Source organism: Mus pahari, chromosome 2 (genome assembly GCF_900095145.1).
Source record: "Mus pahari chromosome 2, PAHARI_EIJ_v1.1, whole genome shotgun sequence".
NCBI classification, from domain to species: Eukaryota; Metazoa; Chordata; class Mammalia; order Rodentia; family Muridae; genus Mus; species Mus pahari.
Genome location: NC_034591.1, coordinates 80874116 through 80885133, shown reverse-complemented (window position 1 = coordinate 80885133; position 11018 = coordinate 80874116). Strand labels below are relative to the sequence as shown.

Here is an 11018-nt window from a genome sequence, read left to right as displayed (position 1 = left end):
AAAGGAGAGGGGAACAGAGTGAGGAGGGGTTGTAGAGAGGAGACCTGAAAGGGTCACAAGTTTTATATGTAAATCAATAAAATAATTAATAAAAACATATTGCCTAAACACAAATAGTATAGGCACAATACTATTTAATGTGCTAATTCAGATGTGGGAAATCTCACAGATCTTCAACCCTAGAAGAGCTACAGATAATGGTTATCAAAAGCAGGATCAGTATTTTCCAGATTCAAGTACTCTGATAGGTTTTTTTTTCAGTTCCAAGTGACCATTCCTCAAAATATACACATACAAGCAACATTAACATTTAAGTGGGCTCAGCATATTGTATTGTATGTACATATGTTGGTATATCTGAGAATAATAATTAAATTTTAAAAGGCCATTAGTGGGCAGCTGCGCTGGGAGGCGGCGGTGAGCGGCCCCGACGCCCCCAGCCCGGGCCATCCGGACGGAGGGCCGAGCAGCCCCGACTTTGGGCTGTGGACTATGGGCAAGCAGTGCTGATTCCCGGGGAAAGAACTGAGAATGAAGCAGATAGCATTAGACAGAGGAGCTGGAGAGAAGTTGGCCAAGGCCAAGGCCAAGGCCAAGGCTCTAGGGACTGACATTGCTGGAAATAACGCAAAGAGAGCAGGACCGTTCATCCTGGGTCCCCGCCTGGGCAACTCACCGGTACCGAGCATTGTGCAGTGTTTGGCAAGGAAAGATGGCACAGATGACTTCTATCCGTTGAAGATCCTCACCCTTGAGGAGAGGGGCGAGCAAGGAATAGAGAGCTAAGAGGAAAGGCAGGGCAAGATGCTGCTGCATACCAAGTACTCTCTGCTCTCGCTGCTACACACACAGGATGGTGTGGTCCACCACCATGGACTCTTCCAGTACCGCACCTGTGAAGCTGTCGAGGACACAGAGTCTGGTCGGATGGTAAAGAAGATGAAGAAAACGCATTTGCCTCGGTCTTGTCTGCCTCTGTGCACACGACTTCAGTGACAAGACTGCTGACCTCATCAACCTGCAGCACTATGTCATCAAGGAGAAGAGAGGCTTAGTGAGCGCGAGACCGTGGTCATTTTCTATGACGTGGTCCGGGTGGTGGAAGCCCTGCACCGGATAAACATCATGCACAGAGACCTGAAGCTTGGGAACAAGTTGCTCAATAAAAGGACCCATTGGATGACTATCACCAACTTCTGCCTTGGGAAGCACCTTGGGAGTGAGGGGGGCCTGCTGAAGGACCAGAGGGGGAGCCCTGCCTACATTAGTCCTGATGTGCTCAGTGGCCGGCCATACGGGGGAAGCCTAGCGACATGTGGGCCTTGGGCATGGTGCTCTTCACTATGCTCTATGGCCAGTTCCCCTTCTACGACAGCATCCCACAGGAGCTCTTCCGCAAGATCAAGGCTGCTGAGTACACCATCCCTGAGGATGGGAAAGTCTCTGAGAACACAGTGTGTCTTATCCGGAAACTGCTGGTCCTTGACCCCCAGCAGCGCCTGGCTGCTGCTGATGTCCTAGAGGCCCTCAGTGCCATCATTGCATCTTGGCAGTCCCTGTCCTCTCTGAGTGGCCCTTTGCAAGTGGTTCCTGACCAAATGAGCAACTCTGACAGCTCCCAGGAGGCAAAGGTGACAGAGGAGTGCTCCCAGTGCTCCCAGTACGAGTTTGAGAACTACATGCGACAGCAGCTGCTGCTGGTGGAAGAGAATTGCTGCATTCACGAGGTCCGGGCCTGGGTGCCTAAGCGGCAGTTCAGTAGCATGCCACTGGTCCGACGGCTAGGCCACGACGCACAGCAAATGACCTCCTTGGACACAGCCATCCTGGCACAACGCTATCTGCAGAAATAGTGCCCTCAGCTAGGGCACTGGCCCAGCACACCTCTTCTCGGCCCATCTGAGGCCCAGCCATCGGGCCTGCCTGGGCCCTGGCCCAGCAGTGCTGGACTGATTCTCCCAGGCTGCAATAGGGATAGGGCACGGATAGGGACAGCCCAGGTCACAGCCAGGGTCAACAGAGGTAACACAAAGCTACCTTTTGGGATGATTGCTTGATTTTTTTTTTTTTAATCTGAGAATTCTAGATAGATACCTAATCTGCTTTTAATCATGACATTTTAATCTACCTCTGTCTCTTTAACCACGCTGTCTCTGGACTGAGTGTTGGGAGAGAAGAGGGGAGCCTACGCTCCCAACCCAGGCACTGGAACAGTTGCAGCCTGGCCCGCCCACTGACCCCACAGTCCATGTAAGCTGACCACGCAGCTCGCTGCTGGCCCCCAGTAGGCACCCCTTCCCACTGTTCACTACCCGTCCCCTTGGGGCTTGCCCTCAGTCTAAGCTTTGGAACGCTCTCACCTCACCTTCTGCCCAAGTCAAATCTATTTATTTTATTTTTTTAACTGAACCCAACTTCTTTCTCTAGGTTCAGCCCATGGCCGCTCCGGGCCTGAGGCTGGCTGAATAGCAGGGCCCACGTGGAGGCTCCCTTCTCACCCCAGGCACCTAGGAGCCCTCTTGCCAGTTCTCTCTCTGCTCTGTTTCCAGACCTGTCTCTCTCTCTGTCCTGGCAGCTTCTCTGAGGTGCTGCTCCTTCGCATTAGTCCCGCCTCTTCCATCTTTATGTGTTACCCAGGTAAACGTGGACATAGTGTGAAGGGACCTGTGGCCACCGGAGGATGCTCTGGGCCTACTGAGGACAGGCCACTTGTGCTCAGAGACCCTCACCCCGCCGCAGAAGTGGTGCCTCTCCCAGAAGACTCTGGGCAGATACCTACTTGGGGGTAGGACTTGGAGAGAAATCTGTAGGGATGAGGACCTACCTACCTTCCTGGCTTGAAAACAGCCCTGCTACTCTTTTTGAGCAGAAATTTTGAAGTGGATGCCCGTCTTGCCAGAAACGCTGTTCTCTCCAGAGTGCCCTCCCTGCACTGGACTTGGCGCACCCAGTACCAAGCAAAGACCCAACTCCGGAGGCCTACATCCTGTGTCCCCTCAAAGAAGGCCATGTCACCCTCCTGGTAGGTAGTCCTAGACCCCTCCTGCCTCTTGCTCTCCAAAGGGGATACCATGTTTCCTAGAGTGTGAGCTGCCCCTCACCCCCTGAAAAGCTGACTCACTGTGAGTGATCTTGGGCAAGTCCCCAAACTTCCTTGTGCCTCAGTTTCCCCATCTGGAAAAAATGGGGCCACCTCTTGCCAGCAGTAGCAGGGCTGCCCATGCCCCTTCCTCCCCATGCCCCATATCCAGCCCTGAGCTCCTGTGCCTCTGATTTGCTGGATCTGTGGAGCCCACCTGAGCCCAGCAGTTAACTCCCCTGGCACTCAGCTCTGCCTCTAGTTCAGCTGTCCGGCCACTGAGTGTCGTCCCTGCGGGGGGGGGGGGACTCTTTTCTATATTTATTTAATATCAATAAGTCTCCGAAGGGAGTGGAAATGCAGTCTGCCTGGGCCCCTAGCCCATGATTGCCCTCCAGTGAGGCTCTGAGGCCTGGCTAGGGCCCTCCTGGGCAGAGCCCCTGCCTAGCTCCTCAGGGCTGATGCCACATGCCCTCCTTTTAAAAGCAATACTTTCAAGTCTGCCATGCCATCAGCCAGCCTGGTTCGTTCTGAGGGCAACCTGGGTCTGGTGGTATTTCTGGCGGTGCAGATGAGGGGAGGGTGGGGCCCTCACTACTGTCAGGCACTGAGAAGTCCTCTTATAAAGAAAAACAAAACAAAATGGAAAAAGTCACAAAAAAGTTTGTATAAAGATGTATTTTTGTACTACATGGGAACTCTTCCTGCATGTCAGCAATAAAACTTCCTGATATGGAGCCCCCCTCCCCCCCAAAAAAAGGCCATTAGTTAGGGGGAATGGCAAGACATAGGGGAAATTGGTGGAGAGACAGCAGTCAAGCACTAATCTGTGACACTATTAACGATATTCTGTTATGCTTTGCAGACAGGAAGGAGCCTAGCATACACAGGCTGGACCTAGGCCCCCTGCATATATGTGCCAGCTATGCAGCTTGGTTTTCATGTAGATCCCCAACATCTGGAGAAGAGGCCATCCCCAAACTGTTGCCTGTCTGCCAAATCGATTCCCCTAACTGTGTTGCCTTGTCTGACTTCAGTGGGAGAGGACACATATAGCCCTGCAAAGACTAGATGTGCCAGGGTGGGAGGAGACACCATGGAAGCCTCTATCCGCTCAGAGGAGAAGGGGAGGGGGTTTCAGAGAGGGATAATGTGAGATGAGGAATGGGAGGAGTTGGCCACTATTAGGATGTAAATTAAATAAATAAATAGAAATTGATTAGTTAATTAACTAATGGAAAATTATGTGAACAAGCTATACATCAAGCATATTCTCAAAAATATTCCTACAAATATTTTTAAGTTAAAACAGAAGTAATTAAGTTAAAACAGGGTAATTGTAAACAATGTATTTAAAGCTTCTAAAGACTGCTGTAAGTAGAACCAAACTATCATAATTGACTATTAAAAAAACAATACTCTCTGTGTTAAGATGGAGGCAGACAGTATTCATTCTCCATTCTCATAATAAAGCTATATAGAATCACTTGTAGGACTACTAAGACTGAAGAAAGGTAAGTATATAATGGAAATCTAAATAGTATTAATGAAAATCAAGGCATCCACTAATATGGATATTAAAAAAAACAGGACAAAGAATTAAACAAAGATCTCTCTTTTAAAAATACAGATAAAAGAGCAAGATACATCATTAACCAAAACCAAACAAATGACAGAGAAACCAAGTAGGTACTCAGATGAAAAGAGTCACAGGGAAGAGCTATCTATGAAATTAAAACAAAACAAACAAAACAACAATCATCATTATACCTCTCAATAATTAAGTTTTAGTAAATTGGAGAAATAAGAGAAATTGGTAAATTTCTAAAAGCATACAACTTACAAAGTTAAGAGGAAACAGTGCATTCACTTTTAGAATCAAACAAGGTAACATCTCATCATGCATATAAGTAACCTCCAGTTTTTAACAAACAACTTGAAGCTCTGAAACATTGAATCCATGAAAGGGCAACTCATAAACCAGTACTTTCTAATAGGACTCTATACCTGTTCTAAAGATGGCAGTAAACCACTGGGACTTTCTAAATTAAAAAGCTTCTGTGTAGCAAAGGAAACAAATAGTTAATCTATACCAATATACAGCATACAGAATGAATTTAAATGTTTGCTAGCTAAACATCTGACAGAAGATTCAAATCTAGAATATAAATAAACTCAGAAAAGTGAAAAAGAATCCAATCATCCAATCAATAAATGCACTAATGAAATGGAAAACACTCTCAAAGATGAAAAGCAAAAGTCTTCTTTCTCCCCTCTCTTGGGAGCCCCTCCCCATGGACATTTGGTAACTCCCTGAACTTGAAGATTATTTCAAATTAGACACTCTTACCTAAACTTTCAGAGCTAACATTCACAGATGGCAGAGAACCTGTGGTGTTTGTCTGTCTGGGTTACCTCATTCTGTGTGTGTGCGTTTGTTGTTTTGCTTAGCCATTTACCTCCACACTTAAAAACTCCAATTTAAATGAAAATAGGTTGAATAAAATTGCATTGTAAATATGTATATTTTCATTGCCCACTAGCTTATGGACATCTAGACTATAATTAATACATACTGAGGTACTCTGAATAGATGCAATAAACATTCGTTTAAAAGTAACTCTTTAGTAGATTTAGGGCATGTGGTCAAGAGTGGAGGTGGGTGGGTCACATGGGAGACCAATTTGAACTTTTTGAAAGACATCTGCCGTAGTTTCCAGGGGCTGCTCCAGTTCACACCCAATCCAACGTGAAACCCTTTCCTAGCATTCCTGCTTGCATGGATTTTATAATCTTAGTTTTGAGCAGGTAGAGTCCTATTCAGAAATTCTCCCTCTATGTTTATCTCCAGAAATATTTCCTCTAAGTTTCCCTGTCATGTTTTCAATATTTCAGACTAACTTCAGGTTGTTTGTTAAAATTGGAGGTGATTTTTGTGCATGACAGGAGATTATCTAGTTACCTAGTTTGACTCTAAAAGTTAATATTCAATTTTGGGGTTTGTTTGTTTGTTTTAGATAAGGACTTAAAATTTATAGATCACAGGATGAGAGGACCAGGTACAATATAAACATTTTGATTTTCAAACCTTGAACTACTGAAGATCAAAGAGTGTATTTAGCTTTATAACTGTTCAGTATTAACACTTAGGATGATACCTCTTTTCAAAAAAAAAAAAGTTTTATTATTATTTTAAATTATGTGTGTGAGTGTGTCCATGTCTATTTGCATGTGAGTGCACTTGATAAGGAAACAAGAGACATGGGATTCCCTGAAGCTGGAGTTTGAGCCTCACAACATGAATGCAGGGAATCAAACTCTGGTACTCTATAAGAGACAAGGATGAACTTTAAATGGTTGAGACATCTTCCCAGTCTCATAAAGGGTACAAAAAATAAATTAACAGTCTTATACTAATTTTACTACCTATAAAGTTGTTTTTTGTTTGTTTGTTTGCTTTGATTCAGGTTCTAACTGCAAGGTCCAGGCAGACCTTGAAGTTAGTAAGATCCTATCTTATCTACCTTAGTTGTCTCAGATATCTCTCCTCTGGGATGCTAGAATTACAGGCACACATCATCACATTGAAATAAAATACATTAACCCCAAATATCAGCAGACAATCCACCAACCCAGAAATCTACAGATGATTTTTTTCATTTATAAATTTAATTCATGTTTCCTGATAGAAAAATCATCTTGCTTGATTTGTTTTTACATCCAGTCTAGAAATCTGTAACTTAAAAAAAAATAAAATAAAATAAATCACTTACTTACAAATTGTAATCTTTGAATTTCTCACTGGCCTGCCTTAAGGATAGCCACCTGTTCAACATATTTGTTGGCTGTTTGGCCCATACCAAACAGCTATCTAATCCAAATACCTGGTCAGGAAACTGATCATTCTGGAGAAAGTATGAATGAATAGGCAATGGGGTAGCTGAAAAGATAAACACACTTCCTGAGTACCCCAATCTAGTGTGATGAGAGGTCAGCTGATAACTGGATGTACAGAATGACCAGGCATTGTAGGGCTCTAACCATTGTTTCTGTATGCCTCTGCCACAAATACAGTAGGGATGCCACACCCTTCAAGTTCTGTTTTTGATCCTCAAGCTACGGTTCACATGGTATTCCTAAATTTTTGCAGACCTTATTGACTTTGTTCCCAATGACCAAGATCAGAAGTTGAATTCATCAACATTGTGACCACACACTGACCTATTACAAAAGCCAGTCTATCTGCAACCCATTCAGAGTTATATTTATCATATAGAGCCCCTCCAATGTCACATCTTTGAGATATGCTAAGACTGTCATTCTGCTGGCTCAGATATGATAAGCAAAGTCTCAAGGGATCAGTCAATATCTTCTGCAAGAACAATCACTTTGGTCCTTACATCAACACCCAAGTTAATCTTCATATCAACCAGTATACAGTTCAGATGCAGTCAAGGGTTCTTCGGTATTTCAAAAAATATTGGCTAGCATGAATCATGCTCCTCGGCCCACTCTGGATCATTATTGGCATCTTCTGTAAAGAATGTTTCCACTTCCAGTGCTTAAAGCTTGCATGCTTCCTTTATATGAGGATTTAAGAGCCAGTTGAATTCCTTGGCACACCCGTTCAGTTGGAATCATTTCACACTGGGGTGCAATGAAAACTGCCTCTCCACCTTTTCTGGTGAAAGCAGTTTGATAGATGCTTCCTGCAACAACTGAAGGATTCAGCTGGTTGTTTTATTGGACTTGGCAGCACCGCCTTCCAGGTGGTTCTTTCTATATGTTTTTCCCCATAATTCTGTCCTTAGACGGAAAGTCTTCCTAGATTACCTAATGATTCATAGACTTCTTTTGTTTGCCCTTATGAGCTTTCTACTGATGCTTGATACATTTGCTTTTCCATTATCCACAGTGGGCTGAGGTTGGAGATAGAGCAGGAAAGAAAGGTAGCAACTCTGAACTACAGAAGTTTTTTGGGTTTTATGAGAGGTGATTTCTCAGCTGTTAGTCTTATTCCCCATGTTATTAGAATCTTATTTGGAAAATATTTACTTGTGCTAAAAGTTAAGGTATGCTCAATTTCTATAAATTTTAGGAAATTGGGTCTCATGTAAAAGACCTTTGTCTATTTGGAGTTAATTTTTGCATAAAGTGAGAGATAATGATCTATTTTCATTATTCTATATGTAGGTACCCAGTCTGGGCATCACCATTTGTTGAAGATGCTGTCTTTTCTCCATTGTGTTTTTATAGAAAGTCAGATGGCTGTGGGAACATGGGCTTTTAAGTGAGTCCTTAATCCTCTTCCACTAACGTCTCTATTTTAATTTTACTACTATGGTGTTTTTATTATTGTCTTATAACTTGAAATAATAGATGGTGATACCTCTAAAAGTGTTTTGCAGGGTAGAATTGTTTTGAGTATCTAGAGTCTTTTGTACTGTAGGCCTGTCTCACTTGTAGATTCTAACTTTAATTTGTGTTTTTAGCTTGTACCTAACTGAGAAGTTAGGGGACTAGGAAGGGATAATAAATATGACATGAATTACTTGAAAAGTGATACAGGTAAAATGAAAGTAGAACAATAAAATACCAGATGTGGGAAAAATGCAAACAGGATGGGACATTGGAAGATGGATCAGGTGATGACAAAAGGAGTTAGTGTAAAGGATGGCTATATTAAAAAGCAATAGAGCATCCATCTCTCTAGCAACTAAACTAAGAAATTTAGTTATAAAAGATAGTAAAACACATTTAATATAAAGAAACAAAAATGGGGTTAGAGATAAAGGATGCATGGATGGGCAAAACAAACAAAATTTAAGGATGTAAACTAATTTCAATGTTTTTGTTTATTTTTTAAGGGAATTCAAATGGAAATACCCTGCATGATTGAACAGAAATGCTTCCAGAAGACTGGAATACTAAAGAAAATCAGTGCCAGGTATGAAATGCAAGTAATTAGAACAGAGCTTGCTAGTACAAAAAAAAAAAAAAAATTACCTTTTCCTAAAAAAAATTGTTTCATAGTGCCCCAAATTTGGGGAATTGTAAGATATTACACTAATTCTAGATAAAGTAGCAATAATTTTCAATCACTAAAAATTCTGAAAAGTATTCTTGTGAGCAAGAGGCAGAATTGATTTGATTTAATCTGTTTATTCACTTAAGCTATAGTAAGACGAAAGAATTTCTTCTGGGGGAACCATCTTATTCCTCATAGAAATTCTAGTTCTTCTAGTTAACACATGAATAGCAAAGAAAGAATATGTCATTTTCTGAATGTGTCTGAATTTACAAAATTAGCCACTGAAGTTAACATTAAGTGATGGGCATCTGTGATTTAATTGTGATCTTTCCTGCTACTTGTTAAGTGCTAAAAAGGAGGAAAGAAGCAAAAATCAGTAGCATTGGAGGAGATTTTTTTTAAATAGGTTGATTAAATATCCCTTTTTATTGGTATGTTTTTAGAGCATTTCTTTAAATTTGTAAATCCTAGATTCTTATTCATAGAGAGTTCTGTATGAAGTGATATTTTTCTGTAAAACAATAGCTGCTCAGGAAAAAAAGTTAATCATGAAACTTTGATATGAAAAAAAAAAAATCCATGTAAACCTCCAGTCTAGTATTTTTAGTTTATACTTGATAGATTTAAGTCAGTTAGAAAAGACTTCTCCAGATAGCACTTTTGTTCCTCTTTTCATCAGAGTAATGAGATATATAAATTGATTAAATATGTTCTTTGTTTTAAAGAAAACACAGTACCAAATTTTATGAGTTTGATGTAAATGATTGGCCTCTTCATGGGTAAAATTTTGAGGGAATAGACCCTTTGGTAACTTTGTACACTTCGAAAGTAATTGGTTATATCAGGGTAAACAAGTTTCACTGGAAAAAAAATTTAATCCAATTAATATCACTTTACCTGTGTTACACATTGCATCAAAGGTAAGTGCTATACATAACGTACTAAAGCCTAATCAATAGCAAAGGGATCTTTTGATGTTACCAAAACTCACAGGCATTATAAAACTTACCAGTGACTGATAAGTGGGCCAGAGCAGGGGGTGTGGGGTGTGGGGGAGAGGTGGAGAGAAGAGAAACCCTCCAGTAATGGAAAAAAAAACTCAATATTTTGATGTTTAAAAAAAAAAAAAAAGATATCCCACGAGCATTAAATGCTTGTGTTAAAAAAAAAAAAAGAATAATAAGAGGAAACATAAACCTTTGAAATAACAGTGATCCGCCTGAGCCTGGAAACACTAAAACAAACCAGACCTGGAAATAGCGGGTGAAAGGAACTTTTAAAAGGACAGAAATCAATGAATTCAAAACAAAAATTCAAATAAGAAGAAGAGTCAGTGAACCTAAGGGCCCATTCTAATTGGCAAATCTTTTGCTGAATTATCCCAAAGAAAGAAAGAGAAGGCCTAAGTTAATAAAATGGGAAGTTAATAAATAAACATAATAGTCATCAAAAATTAAAATAATTTATAAGGTAAGCCTTAAAAATCTTAACTCCATTAAAGAGGAAAACTCAAAGGGAATGGTTGAATTTCTAGACAAATCTTAACCTCCAAGGTTAAATAAATAAAGATCAACAACTTAAGGAGATCTGTAACATTAAGGAGATTAAAGCAGTAATAAAAATCTTCAAAATAAAGTAACACAGATGGATTCACAGCAGAATTACTACTGTTTTTAACCAACCACAATCAATATTTCTCATATTATTTTAAAAAGTAGAAATAAGAGAAGTTCTAAACTACTATGAAACCAGAATTACTCTAATTCCAAAGCAAGGTAGATGTAAAGGAAACCAAAAAATTGCAAATCAATATCCATGATGAGGATAGGTGCAAAATTTTTCAAGGAAAAACCATGCTGAATATAGGCATTCATCTAAAAGCTATATATCATAATCATATGGAGATTT

The 11018-nt window shown here is 40.9% G+C and overlaps 1 pseudogene across 1 annotated transcript; it reads left to right on the top strand.

The window, feature by feature from the left end:
* The first annotated feature begins 531 nt into the window (after window positions 1-531).
* LOC110317010 lies at window positions 532-2058 on the top strand (annotated as a pseudogene). The gene has a single exon (XR_002380294.1). The product of XR_002380294.1 is annotated as a serine/threonine-protein kinase 40 pseudogene (transcript).
* Window positions 2059-11018: the final 8960 nt, after the last annotated feature.